The 26,486-nt window shown below is 40.4% G+C and overlaps 2 pseudogenes; both read left to right on the forward strand.

Moving 5' to 3' along the window:
* The first annotated feature begins 6,960 nt into the window (after positions 1-6,960).
* Positions 6,961-8,006, forward strand: LOC102926756 (prohibitin 1 pseudogene; annotated as a pseudogene).
* A 2,433-nt stretch (positions 8,007-10,439) lies between these two features.
* LOC102927560 (succinate dehydrogenase cytochrome b560 subunit, mitochondrial pseudogene) lies at positions 10,440-25,368 on the forward strand (annotated as a pseudogene).
* The last annotated feature ends 1,118 nt before the right edge of the window (positions 25,369-26,486 follow it).

Raw genomic sequence — 26,486 nt, forward strand, 5'->3', positions numbered from 1 at the left:
TAGAGAACCTTCATAAATGTATGTATTTTAGGAAGCTTCTATTGTATTATAGGTTTCAAACAGCTCTTAATTTTAGCTGTCTTTCTTCATATTTCCTCCCCTGTGCCCTTCTTCCCTACCCATCTCTGCTAGATCCTCTTTTTCTAATTACCCACCCCCCATTGATCTGTAACTACTTTTATTCTCTAGAGAGATATATCTTTTCCCACCTAGTCCCTTACTCTGTCCCTAACCTCTGTGGTTCTATGGGAGCCACATTGACTTAACAGCTAATATCCACATATAAGCAAATACATACCATTTTTGTCTTTCTAGGTCTGGGTTACCTTACTCAGTGTCTTAATTCATGTTTCTATTGCTATGAAGAGACATCATAAGCATGGAAACTCTTATAATGGAAAATATTTAATTGGGGCTGGCTTACAGTTCAGAGGTTTAGTACACTGTCTTCATGGCAGAAAGCATGGTGGCATACAGGCAGACATGGTGTTAGAGAAAAAGCTAAGATTCCTACATCTAGATCAGCAGGCAACAGGAAGAGAGAATGACACTGGGCCTGGCTTGAGCATCTGAAACCTCAGAGCCTGCTCCCAGTGACACACTTCCTCCAACAAGGATATACCTATTCTAACAAGGTCACACCTCCTAATAGTGCCATTCCCTAAGAGCCTGTTGGGGGCCATTTTCATTCAAACCACCATACTCAAGATGATTTTTTTCTGGTTACATCTATTTACCTGCAAATATCATGATTCCATGAAATTTGATTTTTTTTTTAAAGGCTGAGGAATTGTCTCAATATACCACATTTTCTTTATCCACTCATTTGCTGAGGGTCATCTAGGTTGTTTCCAGTTTCTGGCTATTATGAAGAAAGCAGCAATGAACATGGTTAAGCAAGAGTCTTTGTGGTAGAATAAAATATCATTTGGGTATATTGAAGAATGGTACAGCTGGACCTTGAGGTAGATCAATTTCCATCTTTCCGAGGAACTGCCACACCGATTTCTATAGTGGCTGTATAAGTTTGCCATCCCAGCAGCCATGGGTGAGTTTTCCATTACTCCACATTGTTACCAGTATGAGCTTTCACTTTTTTTATTAATTCTAGTCATTCTGTCAGGTGTAAGATGAAATCTCAAAGCAGTTTTGATTTACATTTCCCTGATGGCGAAGGATGTTGGACATTTGTTTAAATGCTTCTCTGTCATTTGTTTCCTCTATTGAGAATTCACTGTTTAGATCCACACACCATTTTAATGCGGTTATTTGTTTTCTTGATACCTAGCTCTTTAGTTCTTTATATATTTTGGATATTATCCCTGTATTGGATGTGTAGCTGGTAAAAAATATCTCTCCATTCTGTGGGCTGTTGCTTCATCCAACTGAACGTATCCTTTCCTGTGTAGAAGCTTTTCAGTTTCATAAGGTCCCACTTATTGTTGACCTTAGTGCCTGTGCTAATGGTGTTCTGTTCAGAAAGTCTTTTCCCGACCCCCGAGTTCATGGCCATTCCCCACTTTTCCACCAGGTTCAGTGTGTGTGGTGTTATGTTGAGTTCTTTGATCCATCTGGAGTAGAGTTTTGTTCAGGCTGGTAAGTATGGGTCTCTTTGGATTCTCCTACAGTCAGCCATCCAGTTTGACCAGCACCATTTGTTGAAGGTGCTTTGTTTCTTTCAATGTGTATTTCTAGCTTCTTCATCAAAAATAGATGTTCATGGGTGTGTGGATTTGTCTGGGTCTTCAATCTGATTCAACTGATCAATGTGTCTGCTTTTGTGCCAATGCCCGCTGTTTTTATTATTATAGCTCTGTAGTACAACTCGAAATTGGGAACAATGAGATCTCCAGCAGGTCTTTAATTATTCAGGATGGTTTAAACTATCCTGTTTTTTTTTTAATTTATTTTGTGTGTGCTTGTATGTGAGTTTCCATCTGAAGCTTAAAATTATCCTTGCAAGGTCTGTTAAGAATTGTGTTGGCATTTTCATCAGAATCACATTGAATCTGTAGCTTGCTTTTGGTGGAATGACCATTTTTACTGTTATTCCTAATGATCCATGTGCCTGGGAAAATTTTCAATCTTCTGACATCTTTAGTTTCTTAAAGTTTTTATCACACAAGTCTTTCACTTGTTTGGTTAGAGTTACCACTAATTATTTCATATTACTTGAGGCTACTATGGAAGGTGTTGTTTTCCCAATTTCTTTCTCAGTCTGTTTGTCATTTGTATATAGGATGGATACTGCTATTTGTGAATTAATCTTGTATCCAGCTACTTTGCTGAAAGAGTTCATCAGCTGTAGGAATTTCCTGGTGGAACTTTTAGGGTCACTTATGTACTTCCTTTCCAATGTTTATCCCCTCAATCTCTTTTAGTTGTCTTATTGCTCTAGCTAAGACTTAAAGTACTGTATTTAATACATATGGAGAGAGTGGACAACCTTGTCTTGTTTCTGGTTTTTATGGAATTGCTTTGAGTATCTCTCTATTTAAATTGCTCTTGGCTATGGGCTGCTGTTAATTGCCTTTACAATGCTAAGGGACATCCCCTGCTTACATGGTGGATTACATTTATTGATTTATGTATGTTGAACCATCCCTGCATCTTTGAGATGAAGCCTACTTGATTGTTGTGGATGATCATTTTGATGTGTTTTTAAATTCTGTTCACGAGTATTTTATTGAAATTTTATGTATATATGTACATACAAGAAATTGTTCTGTAATTTTCTTTCTTTGTTGTGTTGTTGTGTGGTGCGGTTATCAGGGTAACTGTGGCCTTGTAAACCCAATTGGTCAATCTTGCTTCTGTTTCTCTTTTGTGAAATAATTTTAGGAATATTGACATTAACTCCTCTTTGAAATTATGACAGAATTCCACACTGAACTATCTGGCCCTGGCCTTTTTTTTGGAGTGATTTTTAACTAGTGTTTCTATTTCACAAGGGGTTGTAGATCTATTTAAATTTCCTTTTTTTTTTTGAGATTCTTTCCTTTTTTTAAAAAAAAGTTATTTATTTTATTCAGAGCCAACTGAACCAAGCTCATAAGAACTCATGAACTTTTGACCAACAGCTGTGAAACCTGCATGGGACTGGACTAGGCCTTCTGCATGCAGGAGACAGTGGGATCAAAATCTATCCCTGGTGCATGAGCTGACTTTTGAAGCCCATTGCCTATAGTCAGATGCCTTTCTTACCCTTGATGCAGGGGGGGATCTCCAAACAGATCTAGCCACATAACTGTCATCCATATTCAGAGGGCCTAGTTCGGTCCCATGCATGTACCCCAGCTGACAGGCTAGAGTCGATGAGCTCCCACCAGCTTGGGTCAGCTGTCTCTGTTTTCCCCATCATGATGTTGACCTCACTTGCTCCTGTGATCAGGATGATATAACATCAGACACCAAAGAAATCTAGAGAATTAAAAGGACATAATCTTAAAACCTGTACTCCACTTAACTGAAAAATCTAAAAGAAATGGATAATTTTCTTAATTAAACAGCCCAGTGCTGTTTAAGTTTCCTATCTCGTCTTGGTTTAACTTTGGTAAGCAGTATGTATTGAGAAAATTATCCATTTCTTTTATATTTTTCAATTTAGTGGAGTACAGGTTTTTAAATTATGCCCTTATAATTCTCTAGATTTCTTTGGTGTCTGTTATTATGTCTCCCTTTTCATTTCTAATTTGGTTAATTTGAACATTCTCTTTCTGCCTTTTAGTTAATTTGGAGAAGCTTTTGTCTATCTTAATGATTTTTCTCCAAGAACCAAATCTTTGCTTCATCGATTCTTTGTATTTCTTTGTTATTTTTTTTCTATTCTATAGATTTCAGCCTTGAGAGTGATTATTTCTTGCCTTCTCCTACTTTGGGTAAGATTTCTCTTTGCTCTAGAATTCTCAGATGTGCTGTTAAATCTCACTAGTGAGATCTGTCAGTTTTTTCAGGTAGGCGCTTAGTGCCTCTTCAAACTGCTTTGATTGTGTCCCATAAGTTTGAATATGTTCTGTACTAATTTTTATTCAATTCTAGAAAGCCTTTAATTTCTTTCTTATTTTCTGTCTTGACCCATATTTCATTTGGTGGTGAACTGTTCAGTTTCCATGAGTTTGTAAGCTTTCTATTGTTTCTGTTCTTTTTTGATACTCAGCTTTTTTTTTTTTTTTTTCTGAGACAGGGTTTCTCTGTGTAGCTTTGCGCCTTTCCTGGAACTCACTTGGTAGCCCAGGCTGGCCTTGAACTCACAGAGATCCACCTGGCTCTGCCTCCCAAGTGCTGGGATTAAAGGCGTGCGCCACCACTGCCCAGCTTTGATACTCAGCTTTAATCCATGGTAGTTAGATAAGATGCAAGGTGCTATGTGTGTGTTGAGACTTGCTTTGTGCCCAATATGTGGTCAATTTCCCAGAAAGTTCCACTGGGTGTTGGAAAGAAGTTATATTCTTTTGTGTTTGGGTAAAATGTTCTATAAATACCTGTTATATCTGTTAGCTCTGTTTAGTTTTGTCTGGATGGTCTGTCTGTTGATAAGAGTGGGGTATTGATGTCATCCACTGTCAATGTGTGATTTAAGCTTTAGTAGTATTTCTTTTATTAATATTGGTGCCCTTGTATTTAGTGCATAGATGTAAAGAATTGTAATGCCCTCTTGGTGGATTTTCACTTTAATGAGTATGTAATGCCCTTCCTTATCTATTCTGATTAGTTTTGATTTGATGGCTATTTTGTCAAATATTAAAATCAGGATGTCTCCATCAAGGAAGGCAGAAAGAGTGTAAGAACCAGGGGAGATGGAGGACACTAATAAAACATGATCCTCAATTAATATGATCAGAGCTCATATGAACTCACAGAGACTGTGGCAGCATGCACATGGCCTGTCCAGGTCTGTACCAAGTGCTCTGCATATATATTATAGCTTCCAGTTTAGTGTGTTTGTGGGATTCCTGAATGTGAAAATGAGAGTGTCTCTCATTCTGGTGCCTTCTTTTGAGCTCTTTTCCTTCTATTTGTTTGTTTTGTCTAATTCCAATTTCTTAGTTTTTGTTTTATCTTATATTTTATTTTATTATTAAAAATAAGCATAAAAATTAAGAAGTCACAAATTTAAAAGGAGGAAAGAGACATGCAAGAAATGGGAGGGGAAAAGGTTGGGGTTAAAATCATTTAAATACAGTAATCATGTATAAAATACTCAAAGAAGAAAAACATTTAAATATTTAATATTTAAATATTTTAAACATTTATGTTTAATTTATGTTTAAACATTAAACATTTAATATTAAAAATATTAAAGATAAAATTTCCATAGTGATAACCTTGATGAAATGAGAGAAGTCACTAGGCAAAAGCAAACATTTTAATTTAACTATGTCAATAACAGTGCTCATGGTTGTATCTTACTCAGGCATCCACTCTACCTGATACCTTCTGCCAACCTGATGTAAATTGCAAGTAGTGCATCTGAGCTGTTATGCTGGGAACAGGTTAAAGATATTTTGTTTTGAAATATCAAGATGGTCAATGCCCTACCCTGTTTCATAGAGGAGTTAACAATGTCATGTGATAAAAAACACTGAAAGTATGTTGCTGACTTTATGTCAAAGTATAGCTGTTTCTAATTGTATTTTCCAATAAACACTGAAAGTGGGTGCTTTAAAAAAAAAAAGAAAAAGAAAGACAGTCATGTAATGTAGAGGGTTTTCTGGCCAATCAAGAGTGGTCTGCTATGTATCTTGGCTTTCATATATGCATTTGATGTCAACAGAATGGTCAGCAAATGTCACCTGAGACATGGACGGTGCTTATCTCTGGCCATTTCTTCTCTTAGGGTGCTTTTGAAAGTATAACATATTCTTTAATATTTTTCTAAAACAGAGGAATTATTTCTAGCTGATTGGCCACACCCAGTTTTTAGAGAAGACCTATCAGCACTTAAGAACGGGAAAGGAATACTAAAGGTGTTAGGTCCTTTACCACCCAAGGTGACATCAATTTGTTCCATTGAAGAAATCAAACCTGAAAACATTGAATAATAGAAATTATATTGAAGATCATATCCAATGAATTTCCAGTTGCTTCTGTGTTTCAAAGATCATGTACTTGGTAAATAAGCTCTAGATATCTGAGAGATAAGCACCTGTTCATAGCTGACTGAAAAAACTTAATCATCCAGGTCCTGTGGAGAAAATTTCCTTAAATCCATTCATAATATCATAGACAATGAGGGATCATACTGTAGAGCCATCTTGCTGATAAAACTTGAATAATTTGATGTTTTATTGTAAGTGAGGTTTCTGTTCCGTGAAATGGAAATTTTTATAGGTATGTTTGCTCACATGTGCTCATATAGTTAGTTTATATTGTTAGATATAAAATTGTCACATCAAAAATTATCTAGAATGTTAAGGGCAGTGTTATTTAGTTTTAAGCTACTTTTGAACATTGAACTAATTTACGATTTGAGTAATGTTACTGTGAGTGTCTCCTAAATAAATGCAAATAAATAAGTGTGTAATTGTTATGTACATTGTTTGGGCCCCTTTCTTTGTTATTTAAGAATAGTTTTTATATAGAGAGGCCGATCTTTTAGCAGTAGGGATATTGCCTCTTTTCTATGCTACATGAATTAAAATATTTACTTCCATTCTTGCTCTTTTATCTTGTTTATAGCATCTTGTTTTGTTTGTGTAGAAAGAGTCCTCCTTGCTGTACATGAAATTTTGAGAATTTTAGATATTTATTTCTTCTCTGTCTTTATGCTTAGAACAGCTGGATAACTCTCTAAAATTATATATGCGTAGACATATATATCATTATAGTAAATCATTTATCTTAATTTTGCTATGATTTTAGAGAAAGTTTTGATTTTTTTCCAAGTAGATGTTTATTCAGAGATGATTAATCAAATACTTAATCTTTTCTATATGTTAGAAAGATAATTTCTAATGCGAGGCTGGGGAATTCATGTGGAGGTCAGAGTGGAAGCAGGTGTGAGTGGGTGCAGCAGAAGGAATCATGGCTGCCAAAGTGTTTGAGTCCATCAGAAAGTTTGGCCTAACGCTAGCCGTCGCAGGAGGCGTGGTGAACTCTGCCTTACATAACGTGGATGCTGGGCACAGAGCTGTCATCTTTGACCGATTCCGTGGAGTGCAGGACATTGTGGTAGGGGAAGGGACTCACTTTCTCATCCCTTGGGTACAGAAACCCATTGTCTATGACTGCCGCTCGCGACCCCGGAATGTACCAGTCATCACTGGTAGCAAAGATTTGCAGAATGTCAACATCACACTAAGCATCCTCTTCCGGCCGATGGCCAGCCAGCTTCCTTGCATCTACACCAGCATCGGTGAGGACTACGATGAGCGGGTGCTGCCATCCATCACCACAGAGATCCTCAATCAGTAGTGGCTCGCTTTAATGCTGGAGAATTGATCACCCAGCGAGAGCTGGTCTCGAGGCAGGTGAGCGATGACCTTACAGAGAGAGCAGCAACGTTTGGGCTCGTCCTGGATGACGTGTCCCTGAAACATCTGACCTTCGGGAAGGAGTTCACAGAGGCAGTGGAAGCCAAACAGGTGGCTCAGCAGGAAGCGGAGAGGGCCAGATTTGTGGTGGAAAAGGCTGAGCAGCAGAAGAAGGCAGCCATCATCTCTGCTGAGGGTGACTCCAAGGCAGCCGAGCTGATGGCCAACTCCCTGGCCACGGCAGGTGACGGCTTGATTGAGCTGCGCAAGCTGGAAGCTGCTGAGGACATTGTTTACCAGCTCCCCTGCTCTCGGAACATCACCTACCTGCCAGCCGGGCAGTCCGTCCTCCTCCAGCTTCCCCAGTGAGGCCTCCCCTGCTTGCACCTTCTCGGGCAACCAGGCCAGGGCCTCCATCATCCTGAATACGCTTTCCTTCTGCCCCACCCCAGAAATCACTGTGAAATTTCATGATTGGCTTAACATGAAGGAAATAAAAGCAAAATCACTCAGAAAAAAAAAAAAGAAAGATAATTTCTAATTTTCTTTTTCAATTCTCTACTATTGTAACTTATACTAATATTATGCTTAAATTAGCTTTATTATATGTTGTAATTTCCGGTAATGAAACACCACCCTTGTCTTATTTAGAGTTTCTGTTGCTGTGATTAAACACCATGGCCAAAGGCAACTTGGGGAAGAAGGGATTTATTTCACCTTACAGTCCATTACTGAATGCCATCAGGGCAGGACCCTTGAGAAAGGAACTGAAACAGAAGGCCACAGAGGAATGCTGCTTCTGGCTTGCTCCTCATGACTTGCTCAGCCTGTTTTCCTACATACCCTGTCTAGGGGTAACACCATCTCCAATGAGCTGGGCACACATTGGTAATTAAACAAGAAAATGCACTAAAGACTTGTCAATAGGCCAATCTTCTGGGGGCATTTTCTCAGTTGAGAGCCCCTTTTCCCAAATGACTCTGGCTTGTGTCAGGTTGACATAAAATCAACCAACACAACCCTTTCCCCATCCACCCACCTGAAGCTTTCCTGAGATATCTTGTGTATGTATATACAATGTGAATTTATAGATTTTTCACATTCTGACTAAATAATTGTTTTTCTTCTCTTGACAGAACTGTATAGGAGATGCAGAGCCAAGTAATGCAGGTATTTCCTCAAGAATAAGTGTGCAGTAGAGGATTATGGAGTGGTAGATAATTGGCTGAAGGGTCCAAAAGAGTACAGCACCAGGAGAACATTCATTTATTTTTCTCAGACACAGATTGGTGCTTAGCACTAGTGCACAACAAAAGCCATGATTACGACTAGAGTCTAGTTTCAAAGTGTGATTGGAACAATCATGCTATGTATGTCCAATCAAAACACAAAAGCTACAGAAGCAAAACTCATCAGAGTCATTTATGTACATGGCCAATTGCTGAGTTATATTCTTCTATATGTGTCTAGTGTATAACTGTCTTGAAGGAGTGGATGGGATTGAAATCATTTAAATATCGAAAGTTTTCATCTTAGAAAAAGTGTAAATAGGCAGGGAGTGGTATGCAGGAAACCTGGAAGTACCCATAACACACATACTCCAAAACCATACATACGTGTGTGCATATATACAATTATACACATACCTTTTTTTAAAAAATAATTAATGCATTATAATGGGTCATTGAGATAATTTAGTGGAAAAATTGCTTGCTGCTTCAGTCTCTAAAACATAGACCTACTATGATTATAAAAGTTTGTTTTGTAGGAATGGTCCATTTTCACTACTCTGATTCTAAGGAAGGCACATTGCATGAACCACCAGGCATTGTCAATATCAGATTGTTCTTTGAGGATTACACCAGTATTGTGTGTTTTCTACCAAGAAATGTGTAAAGTACCCACGATGTGCCAAGCATTGATATGAAGAAGCATTGATATGATATGGTATCCTTGTTCATATGATATATGAAAAAGATTCAGACTAAAATAAAAATTGCCTTATAGCTCTAGTCTGTTCGTGAAAACAACTGAAACATCCTCAGTGTGATAGGAGATGTGAGGGGGAGGGGAAAACATTCAACACTCACAGAGAGTGTGAGCCAGCTCAAGGAAGGACAGGAGAGATGAAGACAATGTCAAGAAAGGTTCATTGCTTGATGTTGCCTCAGCTGGACTCTGATGGAGAAGTAAGAAATACTTTACAGGTGATAAAGTAGAAGAAGAACGCTCAGAAAAGAGGAAATTGTGCAAAGAAGCTATATGCCAACCTTGCAGACCTCCAAGAACAGGAGGTCAGTATGGGAAGAAATATATCAAAAAGACTGCAGAGCCATGTAGAGGTAGAGAGATGTGTTCAGTAGCTTTGTGAGTGGAGCTGCATTTTAACAGTTGTACTATAGAGAACAGACTGGATGGGATCAAGAATTGAATAAGTGAGAGCAGCATTCTGGCTTTCCCTAACTCAAGTATGAACTAAGTGGACCCTAGAGGAAAAGTAGTAACAACAAAATCTACATTATAAATGTCTACTACCTTTGTTTTATATGGATGTTTTGTGTAGTATGTATTGTTGTTAATTATTTTGTAATATTTTATCTTTAATTTTTTTCATACATGTCTTTATTGCCAAATTAAGAATTTCTTTCAAAATATTTTCATCATATTCATCCCTCCACATCTCTTTTCAGACTCACCCTCATGTCCCTACATATCCAACTTCATATCCTTTTTCCCCCCATCAAAGCCAATTTACACTGCTCAAATATTCTTGGATGTATGGCCTTCCACTGGAGAGTGGTCAGCTTCAGGGAGTGGGGAGTGTAAAACCCCTAGGAAACTAACCTTTTCACTTCCAGTAGCTAGGATTGCCAAAAGCTTCTCACTTAGAGGTAGAACTTTGCATGCGTCCCCTCTCAGGCTGGGATTTGATCTGGTTTAGGCTTTCCAAGGTTTGTCCCTGCTGCGATGACCATGTTTATTTGTGCAGCTGTCCTGCTGTGTCCAGAAGACACCACTCCTTGTCGTTATCCACAGTCTCTGGCTCTTACACTCTTTACATCCATCTTCTACAATGATACCCGGGTCTTTGGAGGGTGGTGTGGTATACATGTCCCATCAAGGGTTGACTGTTCTGTAGTCTCTCACGGTATACACCCTGGCCAGTTGTGGGTTCCTGTATTGATTGTCATCTATTGCAAACAGGAGCTTGTATATTGAAGGTTGAGAGATTTCTTAGACTAGGAATATAATAATAACTTTTTAGGAGTCAGGCTAATACTATGTTGAGCTAGCAGAATGGTAGCAGTAGGTTCTTTTCTAAGGTCTATAATCTGTCTTGTCATAGTTTTTTGGCCCAATAATGGTTCCAGATATGGGTTTCAATTTGTGGAAAGAGCCTTAAATCCAATCAGAAAGTGACTGACTATTCCTGTGACATTTATTCCACTGTTGTACCAGTGGTCAAGGTCTTCCCAGGCCAAGAGCTGTAGCTTTCAGGGTTCACAGCTGGGTAAGACTGATGTTTCATTTCTTCTCTGAAAGGGAGCACAGCCCCTTCCAGCAATCTGAAAGCCAGCCAGCAGAGACGAAGCTTCCAAGTCAGTTCAAGCTTGATTTCTTCATGTTCTATGACTCAAGAATATGCTATTTTCAGCAACAGGATCTTACTGTCATGTTATAGAGAATAACCAAGAGCACTGGCAATGACTTGTAATGACATGGATGTGTTTGGGATCTCGCTAGCCAATGAATCATCAAAAGTAACACATTCTTGGCATTGGATGTTTTTGTTATTCTTTGGTATCTAATAGGGACATTGTTGCCCTGTTGCAGGATAAATTCCATTTTAGCTACTTTTATGCATGTGTATAGGGATATTTCAGGAAACTTCTACAGTAGTAGGTTTCCGCAGTACGTTTTTCAATAGTTCTTAGTGTTCTTCTTCCTTCTCCGTTTCTCCCTTTTACCCTGTTTCTCCCCCACCACCTCAATTGATCCCTTCTTGCACCACAATTCCCTTTTTTCTCTTTATACTAGTGCATTCTCTCCCCCTCATGCCCTTAAGATCTTTTAAAGACATGTTTTGGTATGTAATTATAGAATTCGCTATGTGCACTAGACCAGCTTGTACTTATGGCAACCCTGTCTCTGCCTTCTGAGTGCTGGAGTAACAACAGGCCAAGCTCGACAGTTTCATATTTAATGAATATACTTTTACACTATATGAACAAATAGGTGGAGCGATAGGTTAAATGTTTATTGTCCCAGTCCTTAAAACATGTGAGGTTTGTGACTTGACATAGCAGAAGAGACTTTCTAGAAGTTATTTAGGTGAGGATATGGAAGAGGGGAAATTACCCTGAATTATCTGAAGGTTCCCAGTATAGTCGTTGGAGACAGGAAGGTCAGGTGGTATTGGAGACTCGATGACAGAAACAGTAGGTAATAGTGACTCTGGCAGAAGCCCAGAAGTCAAAGAGACTTCCAGAAACTAAACAAGGCAAGATAAGAGCTGCTCCCAAGCCACCTGCGGTGGGAACCAGCACCATCGGCAGTCAGGCTGAGTTTTATCCAGTAAACAGATTTTTAGCTTCTGGGTTCCAGAGCTGTAAATGAATATATTTGTGCTGTTAAGGTACCACACTTGTGGTAATTTATTACAATGTAACAGGGAACTGCTGTCCTACACAAATGCATTTAGGAGAAGGATGGATGGCTGCTTGAGGTTGGAATAGATATAGTATCCTGGCGTCCATTTATGTACCTACTGGGAGGAATGCTTTCTGATCTTTTTTATGTAGCAGTTATTTCCAGGGCCAAATGACATTTTTTTTTCCAAATGAGATTTTAATCCCATCTTCTTTGCCAAAGAATATGCAGTTCATTATAGAAGTAATAAAGACATGATCCAAAGAGAAGCAGGATAAAGACCAGGCTCGGAGAAGCATGGAGTAATCCCACAGCTACAACAGCAATTTGAAGAAGGTACTCTCCCAGGAACAGTCAAGATTGAGAATAAGGTTAGAGTGTGTTAAAAAGATAAACTAGGGCCGGGCAGCAGTGGTGTACACTTTTAATCCCAGCACCTGGGAGGCTGAGGCAGGTGGAACTCTGTGACTTCTAGGCCAGCCTGGTCTACAGAGTGAGATCCAGGACAGGAACCAAAACTACACAGAGAAACCCTGTCTTGACAAACCACAAAAGGAAAAAAAAATAAACTAGAGGCCACATATCAAGGATTCTGGAGAAAGGGAAGCTGCTGTGGTACCTCCTATGAGATGAGGAAGGGGTGAGGGGACCAAGAGGAAGTAACAACTGGACTAGTCAGCCCTTTCCATCAGCAAGACTAGAGAGGGAAGAACAAGAGATGCTGACTTATTTGTCCAGCTTCATTCAGTCCTGCCACAAGAGGGACCGGTGCTCCTGATGCTCAGCCAGTTTCAACGAGTGCTTGCTTACCTTTGCTGTCCCAATGAAATTCCACCTAACAGTACATGCCAAGGTGTGTTCTACAGAAGGGACATCCTTGAACTCAGTGAGACACAGTTACTACCCAGTGGCAAATCGTATTGTGCCGAGTGGGGAGGCCGATTAGAACAGTCCACCCTGTAGATAGGAGCTGTAACGAGGCTGACTCTCTCTGCTTTTGCTATACATTGCACAACCCATTAAGCACAAAGCCATGTAGAAATGACTGGGGAAAGGACCAGGGATTGTATCTTCTTAGTGGAGTATTTTCTTGTATATACTGACTCAGTTTTATTTTTAATTTACTTTATATTTTTGAGACAGAGTTTTATTCTGTACCCCGACCTGACCTGGGACTCTCTATGTTGATCAGGCTGGCCTCAAACTCAGAGATCCACCAGGCTCTACATCTTGAGTGCCCAGCTGAAACACTGATTTTTCACACAGGAGTCCCCCATTTTCTGCCTCTGTGAGTGGCTGTGAGTGTGCCTGCCTTGTGTGTAGTTGTCCTGCTCACCAGGAAGATTGAGGCAAAAAGAGAACCATGTCAATGTGGCCCCTAAACTCTAGGAGACCAGTGACTTGGCTCTCGGTGAGTAAAATGTTAGTGCCCTGGATTTGACTCCTGCACACGCTGATTTTTCGTGCTCCAGGCCTTCAGGTTTTCTACAGATGCTTGTAAACAATCTGTCATCTCTACAGCAGACAAAACAACCAAAAAGGATCCTTCATGAGCTGGAGAAGCTCATTTTTTTGAAGTCCCCCTACTCTGTCTTGACAAGGACAGCATCTGACCCCGCACAATGAATACTAACAGAGGCCATTGCAGAGCTCAGAGGCACAGGGCCAGGGATGCCTACAGTCACAGAGCACAGAGAGAGACGACACCTAGAGAGATACTGCCTCCCTGTAAGGACCACGGGACCCTGCAGGAAGGAGCTGGAGCTTTGCCTGTGAACTTAATGTGGCTGTGGGCTTCCGTAAGTGAAAGAGGGCAGTGTCCCAGGACCTGGGAGAGTCTCTGCTAAACTTCAGTGGCTGCTGCCGGCCGAGAGCAAATCATGAGAGGGTCTGAGTCTGTGAAACACAGGAAAGGGGGAGTGTGTGGGATTGTAGCACAATTCTCTTTAAAGAAAAAAAAGCTGGGGTCTGTTGTGATGAAGGGTTAAACTCCCTGAGGACTTTCCTCGGCCTTGACTGCCCACACCCCGGCCTCCCCCGCCACTTCCTCACATTTCTGAGACGTCCCTTGTGCCGAATTCTTATTCAACTTCAAACTGACAAACTGTTTTTAATCTTTTCCTTCCATCCAGCCTGGAGATTGGGAAGCAAAAATCAATACCAGTTGGCAGGTGATCAAGCTGCTTCAGACTGGTGTGAGGAGAGAGCAGAGAGTGAGAGCAAGAGGACAGGAGGAGGGGAGCGGAGGGGGGCCGCAGGACGGAAGGGAGTTTGACTAAGTACCATGAATTACTGGCTGGAGGTCCAAAGGGCTGTGATTTCTCTGGCCTTGAGCAGGGGACCTTGGGAATGCCATTAGAACAATTAGGTCATGAGCTCACAGCTGTTGAGGTGCCTTTGGAGAGAGACAGGAAGAGAAGAGTTTTCCTGGAGCTTGAATGGGAGACAGGGAGGGAGGAAGGGAGCTGGGAGGGCAAGGCTGTGGGACTCAGTCTCTCTGTAGCATCCTTTATGGAAAGGCTTGACAGCATTAGCACCATGCTGCAAGGCTGATAATTCCTTTTAAAAAACAAACAAGATAAACACGGGCATAACTCAGTTTAAAAAAAAATAGTGCTAAGACATTCTAATGGGACTCTAAAGAATAGGATGGCAGGGGAGGATGGCAGGGAACCTAGAAGGGGCAGCCATTCTGGACCTCTTTTCTCCTTTTGCTGTCACTGTTTAGAATCTCAGGATCAGCTTGTGACCATCAGATCTGAATTCCTTCTTTACAATAATACCTTAGCCTTGGTTCTTGTGCAATCCACAATGGCAGGACTAGTGCAGATGCATGTGCATGTGTGTTCATGTGTGTGAAGTTATACAAGTGTGCATGTGCACATGTGTATGGACATTTATGTTTGTACATGTGCATATGCATGTGCATGAGTATGACTATGCGTGGAGGGTGTGTATGGAGGTCAGAGGTCAACCTTGGATATCCTTCCTCACCAGCCATCTGCCCTGTCATTTTGAGACAGAATCACTTATTTAGGGCTTGGGGATGTCTGATTCTGGTAGGCAGGTGGCCAGGGAACCTCAGAGATCCCCCTGTCTCTGTGTTCTTAGAGCTGGGAGCACACTCATCTATGTACATACACCCATACACCCATTTATGTGTGTGCTGGGGATCAAACTTGGGTCCTTATGTTTGTGCAGCAAGAGCTGAGCTAGCTTCTGCCCCTAGAATTTGCTGTGATTGAAGGAGGATGAACTCCCAACAATACTGCATCCCTCTACTCATGTATCCTTCAACATCACCTAGGAACCCTCAGGGAGATTAAACAGAGTAAGCTTCAAATTTGTGAATTTGAGGTTCTCATCCCTTCATTGTAATTTAAACTACTCTTTACTTTGCAACCCCGAAATAACTAACCTAGGCTCCTGGTCTAGTGATAGTTTTGTTGATTTTTAAAGGCTTCAAGTCAAGCCAAGGTGCTCAAGTAAACTTTGACAAGAGAGGTTACTTTGATGAGGAGTGGGAGCCTCACTTAACCTGTGCGCACCAAGTTAAGGTTTAGAAAGTAGTAAGGGCTACTTTTTACTAAGCAAAGTGGCTGTAGTAGACTATTTTCCAAGGTCCATAACATCACTAGCCTCTAGGGTTGATGGCTATGTCAGAGAAGCAGCAGATGGCAATTGACATCAGGGGATTGGCCCACCAGAAAACAAAACCCCTGAGGGGTGAATCTTGGATAGCCAGGGCCCTGTGAGCCTCAGTCCCATAATGTTTCTTGCTACTGCTGTGTCTTTGTATGCTTGTTGCTGCCATTTTTCTCTGGTATCTGGCAGGGTGTGAATGGGCCCGGGGAGATCCCAACTTCCTTTAATGCAGTATGATCATCTCTTGGTGTATCTCATTCTACTGGGCACTTTTACCTGTGGATTATTAGGAAGATGATTTCATCTTAAGCTGTACTGTTTAATTGGTTAAAATAGAGTTTTGGTGACTGAAAATAAGTACAAAGAAGTGTCACACAGCAAGAACACATGAGTTTCTATTGATGAGCCATGTAGACTGTGGCTTAGGTTAATGATTAAGAAAAACAGTTGAGTCCTAGTAGCCCAGGCAGCTTAAGTTATTTTAATCTTAATGTTGGAAGATGTGTTCATGGGTTTCAGAGTGCATCATAGCTGAAACAAAGCCTTAAAGTTATTTCAAGTTACATTAAGATGTTTTGATAATAGCTTTGAGGCTAAAAAAAATAAAACCCTTAGAAAACAATTTAAAGTTCACAAGGACACACAGCTGAGTGATAGATTCATTAAGGTTAGAGATCAGAAACAAAGCAGCCCCATTAATATTAGCTGGCATACCTTTCCTGCTAGGATGGGTTAATGATGAAAGATGATTAATTCCTTGTGCCCATTTCTACCCTCAGCTTCCTGATATAAAAAGAAACTGTTGATGAGTGGGTATGCACCCTGAAAATTTAAAATAGAGCTGACTGATTCTTTTTCATATATAAAAGTTTAGATTTGTGATTCTTCTCATATTTCTTATAAGATTATCTTTCAAGATAAGTAATAAAATGATTGGTCTTTTCCTTGTAACCCCAAAATGCAGACTGCCAACAAAACAGGCTGAGAAAAATACCTTGCTCATTCACACTTTGCTAATCTACAACAAGTTGCTTGGATAGGAATATATGTGGGTTCTTTGGACAACTCGTTTTTTTTACCTGTAATATGTAAAATGTTTAATCATGTAAGAGATATGGAAAACATGCCAGTTTTTACTTACACTCATTGTAATCATTCATGTGAAAAAATAGAATATAACCACATTGTAAATTTTATATTGCTTAAAAGATTCTACTGGGGTATATAAGCTGTAAGGGAAAAAATAAAGTTAGTTAGAAGAAAACATCAAGAGCAAGGAAAACACCAGGGAAGATGTAGAGGAAAAATAGAAATAGATGAATAAAAGAAAAAGTCAGAAGGAAATCATCAAGAAAGTGTGTGTGTCTTTTCCCTTCCTCCTTCAGATAAAAAGTCTTAGTTCACTGACTCCATTGGATCACCATTAAGCCCTGCACTGCTGGAAGCTAGTCCTCATGGCAGAGCTATTCCAGAAACTGGTTGTACTTCCAGCTCTAGGTATTATTTCCTTCCTGTTGAGTGGATCTTAAGCCCAATTAGACAGTTGTTGATTTCCACCAAAATGTGAGTGCCATTTATTGTGTCTTTGGGTATATCTTGCTATGCAGGTAATTGTTGTGGTTCATAGATACTTTCCATGAACATCAATAATAGCACTATTGAAGGAAGGATAATATAACCATTGAAACACACAGAAATAGACTAAATACCTGCTAGGCCATGCATCTGGGATTGAATATGATGGTCAAGAATTTGCTATTTATGAAGCAAAACGCAAAACAAAACAAAACAAAACAAAACAACAAAACCTATACCATATCCCAAGAGAAAGCTGGAGCCAGGCGCTCACTGTTTGAAAGTAGGGAAAAGAATGAAGCACCTATGGGTAACTCATTTTTAAAAAAAGTCTAACCAATTGTCACCATTATTATCATCATTCTTCCCATCATCATCATCATCATCATATCATCCTCCTCATCCTCATCCTCATTTTCCTTCTCTTTGTCATCATAATCATCTTGTTGCTCAGGTCTTGGATTATCAAGAAGAAGATGAAGGTCCGGAAAGGCATCAGATAGCACATGACTACGGGGCCATGTTTGTGCTTTGTCACTTTAATATTCTGCGCTGACTACTGGATGCACCATGAAACAACAGAAGACAGAAGCCCTGAGCTGATGAATTCATTTCAGGATGGGCCAGAGACCTGAGGCTGTGGGGGAGATAGAGCTGCAAGAGTGACAGAGTCATGGAACTCAGAGAGAGGGGATTAAAAATTATTTATATTTATTTTATGTGCATTGGTATTTTGCCATGGATGTCAGGTCCCCTGGAACTAGAGTTACAGACAGTTGTAAGCTGCCATGTATGGAATTGAACCTGGGTCCTCTGGAAGAGCAGTCAGAGCTCTGAACAACTGAGCTATCTCTTCAACCCAAGAGAGGGGTTTTTGAGAGAGCAAGAAGAAAATATTTCAAGACTTCAAGAAAATAAATTTTTAAGAAAACAGACATTTGAAGAAATAAAATGCTCAGTTAGTTCAAAGCTCTAGTGAAATAAATTTCACAGAACAACGTGAATAACATTTTAAAATAAATAATATGTGTCACATATGCAGATGAATGAAAATATATGCACTGAAATGAAAAAGAGGATATTAAAGAACACATTAGTGTTGTTTATATAAAAAGAATCTATTTCAGTTAATGTAATTAAGAAGTTAAATATCAGTTACATTTACTGGAATTCAACAGGCAGAAGACTCTAGATTCAAAGAGAACATTTATGCACTGAAAAGCTATGAGCATTCACTAGAGAAAGAACAGGTAAAGAAGTCCACCGGAGAGCAGCAGCTCCAAGGCATGTAAGATTCATTTCCAATTCCATGTATGGGAGATTATAGCAAAGAACGGTGGAGAAACAAGGAAAGAATTGTGAGACAGTGTCTGTAACAGGTAACATATGTGTCGACATAAGAGTTTCATACTGAAATGCATCTAATTTCAAGAAGGACAAGGTAAGCTGTCTTTAACAATGGACCAAAGGGGGGCTATAAGACAACTGTGGGGGAAATTCTTGGCACACAAGCCTGATTATCTGAGTTGGGTCCCTAGAAACTTACATAAAAAAGCCAGATGTGGTTGTTCACATCTGTAATCCCAGCACTCTTGTGGTGATAAGAAAGGTAGAAACAGGAGAGTTGTCTCAAAGCTCAAGGGCCTGGTAGCTAGGTGTGCACAGTGCTGCACAAGCAAAAGGGACCCTCCCTCACTGAGGGGGAAGGAGAAGGCTGACTCTGAACATGGTCCTCTTATCTTTACCCACACGCCATGGAACACCCACACTCTTGTATGCAGACAATATCAGGAAATTTAAAAATGTGCAAAAGTCTTGAGAAAGTATTTCCCAAATAAGAGAGACTGCTTGGGTATGAAGTATCCTGTCAAGTGCTCATGTGTGTAAGGCTTGGTCCCCATTGGGCAGCACTATTGGGAGGTGATGAGTCATGAGGGCTCTGACCTAATCAGTGGGTGAATGCATCAATAAATCCACATCGATAGACTGTGAGTTGAAAAGATGTGTCTTACTCTGGACCATTTCCCATCTTTCTCCTTCCATGCTGCAATGAGCACCTTGAATTTGGCACATGATTCTTGCTGTATTGTTCTCCTTCTGCTCAGAGAAAAAAATGGAGCCAAGCGACCATGGGTTGAAACCTCTGATGCCATCAGCCCAATCTCTCCTCTTTTAAAATGTTTCATTCAGATATTTCTGCATAAAAACAGAACAAACGATATCTAAATGGCCAAAAAGTACTAAAAAATTTACATTATTACTTATCATAGAAATGTGAATTAAAATCATGTTCTATAACACATAATCAGAATACCACTAATTACATTGTCTGATATTTCAAGTACTATGTTGGATGTGGCATAAACATGGGTCATCCAACCATACAATTATTTTGGCATTAAATACTAAATACAAAGATGTACAAGGTGGGATCCCATGCTTCTATTTAGATGTACATAGTAAATGAGTGCATGTGAACATCAAGAGAAGCTGTGGGCCATTATTAAATGAAAGGAGGATAACCCTGGCATATCTGAATTAGCACAAATACATATGTGTATAGATCTCTGACAACCACATTTTAGATGATATTTTAGTAGAAGAAAGGAAAGTAATTTTTTAGAATATTGTATTTAAAAACAATCTAGGAAATAAGGAAAATTACGGCTTATTAAGAACTGTGAGTCACTTATGAATCACCACTGCTCATTATTTTTTTTTTTTGTATAACTGAGATTTTTCTTAATTTAGCTGTTAGGACTGGAAGGGAGAGACAGAACATTCAAGCAGGAATAAAAATTGACAGTTACGTTGAAAAAACTCTAATCTCTTAGACACCAAGATACTTTCTTGGACAATTGTCAGACTTAACTCAGTTTCTCCTCAAGCTATTAGATCTCCTTTCCTTTAGTAAGTGGAGAGAGCATTATGGGATGCTGGCTCCTTGAGGTTGCTTTGCTTTCATAACAACTTAAAACAAATGGGAAAAAGAATGCAGCAGGCTGTTAGGGTAGACCCTGTCTTAAATAAGTATGTACTACCTATTTGGTTTCTTGTACAAAAATGTTAAGACTTTAATAATGGATCTGGCTGCAACATATCAGATCAATAAGAGCATCCAACTGAATCTACATCGATGACAAAATTGTATCTACAAAGGGATGACTTTTTAATTCCCCCTTCCTAGGCCCTCTTTTCCTGGATGCTCTGTCCATGGATGCTATCACCTTCTCCTGAGACTCACCCTTTGCCCCATTCTGACTTTTGTCTCCCCGCTGTTAGGCAACAAGTCTTGTTTGTCCTGCATTTGAAATGTCCCTTGAACCCACCACTGTATCTTCTGTGACCTACTGTCACAGCCTTGTTTCACACACTCAAGATTTCCCATCTGCACTCCTGGGTGGAGCCCCTCCTGTCCCATAGGGATGGAAAGTACTCTTCTGGATCACTGCTTGTCACATGTTTAACTTCCTTGTTCAGGACTCAAGCCTACCTCTGTGGACCTCCCCTCATGACATCTTTCCTGTTGAGAGATTTTCTCCAGGAATTCATTCCTAAGATCTGATGTGTAGTTGACTTGGGATGGTGGCTTTTGACCATAGGACCCACATCTTGTACCCAGAATGCAGTTGCTCTCACCCTTACTGCTGATGGAGGTAGACATGCTGACACAGCTGTCTTTCTTCTTTCAGGATTCAAGGAGGCATCTCTTTTAGCTTCCATCTACAATCGATGAAAACCAGATATCCAAGACTTTAAGAAGGAATGTGCCAAGCTCTCCAAGCACTGCTTTTCTATTCCCTTCCCTCACAAGGCTGGATATGTGGAGAAAGTATTGCCTGTGATCACCCAGTGCTGATGGGGTGGGGCGGAAGGAATTGCACAACAAACTAAATCTCTCTCCAAAGAATCATCTCTTGGGGACTTTTTCACTTTAGGTTACTTATTAGAAAGGGTGGTGTGAGCAATAAAGAAAACGTTCTAATGAAAATTAAATCCCTATGGGGAGAAATGTTCTGCCAGTTTTTGTTTGTTGGTTATAAAGAAATATATTGAATACTGCCTGTGTGTCATATTTCTTGGTGTCCAGTGATGAGGGGACACAGTGGAAATCCACATTTCAGCCCTCATATGTGAGAATTTTATGGTTCCAAAGTTTGGTCAATCAACCAGCCTTTTTTGTTCATTCATATCTGCATACATAAAAAACATTCATTCGCCTATGGCTACACAGGAGACTTGAATTTTTTTCCTTTCTGTTATTGAGACATTCACAGCAGTGTATACTGTTTCATGAGACTTCTGAGAAAGAATCCGTCAATTGTTTTTGAAACTGTGGTGAAGAATTTTATGGGGAAGGAAGATGCGAAATCCTTCTCTCTTCATCTGCTACATAAAATGCAATACAGTAAACCTCTTAAGATTTTAATTATTCCCGTGTCTTTCCTTCAGAGCTACTTCCATGGAAATCACCTTCTGAACTTATATCATTGTTTACTCTTTAGCCCACCACACTTAGGTTTCATTTGCATTTCTTCAAAGATAGTAGCTAAGGTCAGCAGTGTTCTCCTCTTCATCACATCCAATGGCTTTTGTTCATCGTTTTCATGTTTGACCTTCCTTTGATGGTAGACCTTTGACCATTCCTCTTCAAAGTCTCCTCCTCTGAGTTCTGTGACTTTTTACTTCTTATTCCATATCATTTCTTGCTTCCTTGGGCAGGATATTTTTATGCCCATGTCATGGGTATTAGTGATTACTCCAGTTCTGCCCATGCTCCACTTCCCTTCTCGCTATATACTCAACCACTACTATTTTTGGTGGTATTGTGTTCCCCAAAATATTGTGTACTCTAATAAATTTATCTGGGGTCAGAGAACAGACAGCCACTAAATACAAAGGCTAGAAAATGGTGGCACTCACACCTTTAATCCTAGCATTCCAGAGATAGAAATCCCTCTGGATCTCTGTGAGTTCAAAGCCACATTGGAAATAGCCAAGCATGGTGATACACGCCTTTAATCCCAGGAAGCCAGCCTTTAATCCCAGAGAGTGGTGGTATAAAGCAGAAAGATATATAAGGCGTGAGGACAAGAAACTAGAAGCATTTGGCTGGTTAAGCATTCAGGCTTTTGAGCAGTAATTCAGCTGAGACCCATTCCAGATGAGGACTCAGAGGCCTCCAGTATGAGGAGACAAGACCAGCTGAGGAACTGGCAAGGTGAGATAGCTGTGGCTTGTTCTGTCTCTCTGATCTACCAGCATTGACCCCAATAACTGGCCTCGGGTTTGATTTTATTAATAAGAACCTTTAAGATTCCTGCTACAACTATTGTATGGGTATGTCTCACATGGACGTATACAGCTCACACTTCTCTTAAATCAAATACAGTTAACCATGCTTTAGCCAGGCCTGGGAACCTTCGCATGGATTTCTTGCAACCATCTTAATATAAACCCATCTCCAACAGAGCCTGGTTTTACTTTAACCTTACCACACTTCTCTCCTGGTGATTGCATTTTGATCTGGACTGTCTGTTATTCTAATCCTGCTAGTCACCCTAAAGCTTGCTTCCCTTCCACATTCCAAAGCCAATCACTCACCCAGTTCTCGAATCCTTCTCATCATGTGTTAGCTGATGTTTTCCTCCATCTTCTCTGAAACTCTATCAGTTCAGTCTCATCCGTTCTTGAGGTAAGCAAAGCTGCATCCCTCATCACCGGTCTCGAGTGGTCTCAAGTTAGAGGAATTGACCCTCAAACTGAAATACTCGTTCGTTTGTTGCTTGTGAATACCTTTATGTGTTAATTACTACTTTTGAGATGAAGTCTAGGATCTTCTACATGCTAAATAGAGATTTTTTCCTCTAGTGGTCTCTTTCTTTCTTCTCTAAGTTTCTATCTTAGTATTATTCGCAGTCTTTCATAGCATTTAAAACTCTTTCAATTTGTATTAACTTGTCTTGCTGTTTTATGCACATAAGCATTTTTGCCTACTGTCATCTTTGCTCAGAATTACCTCTATCAAATATTATCTTGTCTCATTAGCCTGGTGAGAAAGTACAGCCTTTTTAAGACTCTAATTTCAATGTCATCTAATTTTAGAGCAATACCTGGCCCTTTACCAGGATAATATGATCTCAGGGTCCAGTATGACTCTCATGCTCTTTTCCATGTCCCTATTAGCAGACTTCTTTGAGATAATAAAATATAATACTAAGTCTTTTATTAATTACGGTCTCCATCAATAAGGTAGTCAGGATAATGGCTCCCCAAAGATACCTAGAGGTTAATCCCCAGAACTATAAATATGTTTGGTACATTGCCTTGAGAAAAGTAGGTTGATAACCATCTAATTTTTAAATAAGGAGATTATCTGAGATTATCCAAATTTGCCTAATCCAATCTCAGGGGTTCTAAAATGAGAACGGTGCAGAAAGTTAGCAAATTCTAGTGATGTCAGAAGCAAGGGCAGAGTGAGGACTGATTCCACCACTGGGAACTTTGAAGATGGGAGGAGGCCAAAATCTAGGGGGTGTACTTGCTTGGCTTCTAGGGTGGGTGTAGCGTAGATTCTCCTCTAGAGTCCCCCGAAGAAATGCAGCACTGTGGACAGCTTGATTATAGCCTCTGCGCATTCTAGCTAGACTTCTGATCTCGTGGACTATCCAGGTAATAAATTTGTGTTGGTTTAAGTTGCTGTATCTGTAGTACTTTGTTAGAACGCCGCAGAGAGCCTCCCAGAACCTGGTTCCTTGTGCCTCATGTCTGATACTTCATTAATATGTAATATCTTTGTATTGAACGATGAAGTCTGAATCACGGTTACTAAGGGAATTCAAAGAGTGTGGTTCCCATCTGTGCGTGTGCGAAGTGTGGTTTCCATCTGTGTGTGTGCGAAGCTGTGATGCAGAAAACTCCAATTACGTTACTAGTCACAGCCTAATAAAGTTGCATGGTGTGCTCAGTGCTATTGGCTTTGTCTTGTAGGAAATGCAAAATGATAGCAGAGCCATGCTTAAAATTAACGCAAGAGACTCAAGATGGCTACGCTCTTGCTGGCTATGATTGCCTCTGAGCCCACCTTAATTCTCAGCTTTGTCTCAGAAAGGCTGTTACTTTGGGAACCACAGCCAAGGGTAGAGATGGAGCAGATCCACAAAAACAAAACAAACAAAAAACAAAAACATGAGTTCAAACCACCCTGTTTCTCCCCATATTACTGTCTACAGTTTGGTCTTTTCCCATGGCAATGTCCCTTTGCCACTGTGACACTGTTCTGGCCTTAAGTGGAGGGATCTCTCATTTTGGCCTGTCTGTACTGCTGCTTCCTGGGAACTTTGAGTCTTATTTGATGTTTGTGAAGTCCCCGTGTTTGGGGCCAGCACTGATCCACACAGCTACGTTGTGATTGTCTTCCCTCCTATGTATCATACATGGAGTGGGATCTGACACTTGCTGTGGGACCTAGGGAAAGGCCTGGCAATCCCCCAGGTGCAGCAGTCTGGAGTGGCTGTCTTGGTTCTTGCTGTGCTGTGCTCTGTGGGGCTGGCAGCCATGTGAAGAGCTGAAATTCCCAGCATGGTCCTATACATTATCACACTCATTTAGGTCCCTGTTTATCACTCTTGTCTCCATCCACCAAGGTTCCCCCAGTTTGTGTAGATGCCATGAGTTTCATATCCCGTTGGAGCTCAGTAGAGAAGCTTGAAGAACCATAGTAGTAGAGAAAGGTCCTTCTCCCTGGGCCCAGGAGCCCCTACTCCCTCTCCACGTTTGACTCTGATTTGTGCTGAGGGTCGGCTTTCGACTCCTTCTTGCTGAGACCATGGAAACAATGCCAGTTCTGTGGCTGCCCTGGGTGCCACTGCCTATGGGGTGTTGGCTTAAAGGACAGTTCTGTTCATTGGTCTGCACAGGGCCTTTAGCATCCACACAGTGTGACTGAGAGAAGAGAGGTGGAGGGGGAGGGATTTGCCCTGTCCAGCTAGAGGGAGATAAAGAGCGAGTTGATCTTGGAAGCTCATGCTTGCAAAAGAGATACAGAGCTTTTGATGGATGAAGAAGATCCAAAAAAATTGCATTTTCTGTTCTGTTTTTCACTTCTAGTGAAACACACTTTTAATGTTGTGTTTTTAAATCTAAACCCCTGTACCTTCTTTCTTTGGAAATGATTAAAATACTTCTCGTTAAAAAAAAATGAAGGCAAAGTGGTGTTGTGTAGACATAACCCAGGGCATGGTCTATCCCTCTTGTAAACAGATCTTAACTCAGGAAAGAAAGACATATTTTAAAAAAAAATTAGCATGTGAGGACCCTTGGAAACAGCGTAGATGATGAGGGTGGCTAAGTCAGTCTTCATAGACACTCAAGATGTTATGGAAGCATGGGAAGGAGGTTGATCATGGTGACACACATGTGTAATCTCAGCAGAGTCCAGAGCAGAGGGATTTTGAAATCAAGGCCAGGCTGAGCCATATGGAGTATACCTGTCTTAGATACATCACACACACACACACACACACACATACACACACACACACACACACACACACACACACACACACGCATACACACCCTATACAAGTTCATTTTGGGTCAGGCATGAGAACATGAGAGGATCGTGCTTCAGATGTGGAAGAAGTGCTGATGTTTGTATGGGCTGGTAAATGGCCCAGTGAAGGGTGCATATTGAAAAGGAAATCCAGATTTACACCTTAGAAATACTCTTTCAGGGAAGAAAGTGGCTAGAAATAGATTGAATTAGGTCATTTTAGACATCTATGTCTATTGATTATGTTTAACCTTTTTGTTTTCATTGAGTCTGAGTTTTAAGTTGACCTCTGCCCCTTAACTGATCATTTTTCTCTAATGGTAATGATGCCTATCTGGTTTTGTTGTTTGTTTGTTTGTTCCCCCCCCTCCAATGTTCTCTATGCAATCACTGGTCTATTTACTTCTCTGCATCTCTTGATGTATGGCATTTACTTCCTCAGACCTAACTAAATACATCTCTGGTAAGTGCGTCATGCGAGCACCTGCCACCACCATGTGGGCTTTGCTACTTAGTACAGGCTAGCTTGGAATTCACTGTGTCGCCTAGAAGGTCTTGACTGTGAACACACCCTGCTTCAGCCTCTACTG

The sequence above is a fragment of the Peromyscus maniculatus genome, chromosome 11 (genome assembly GCF_049852395.1).
Source record: "Peromyscus maniculatus bairdii isolate BWxNUB_F1_BW_parent chromosome 11, HU_Pman_BW_mat_3.1, whole genome shotgun sequence".
Classification (NCBI taxonomy): Eukaryota; Metazoa; Chordata; class Mammalia; order Rodentia; family Cricetidae; genus Peromyscus; species Peromyscus maniculatus.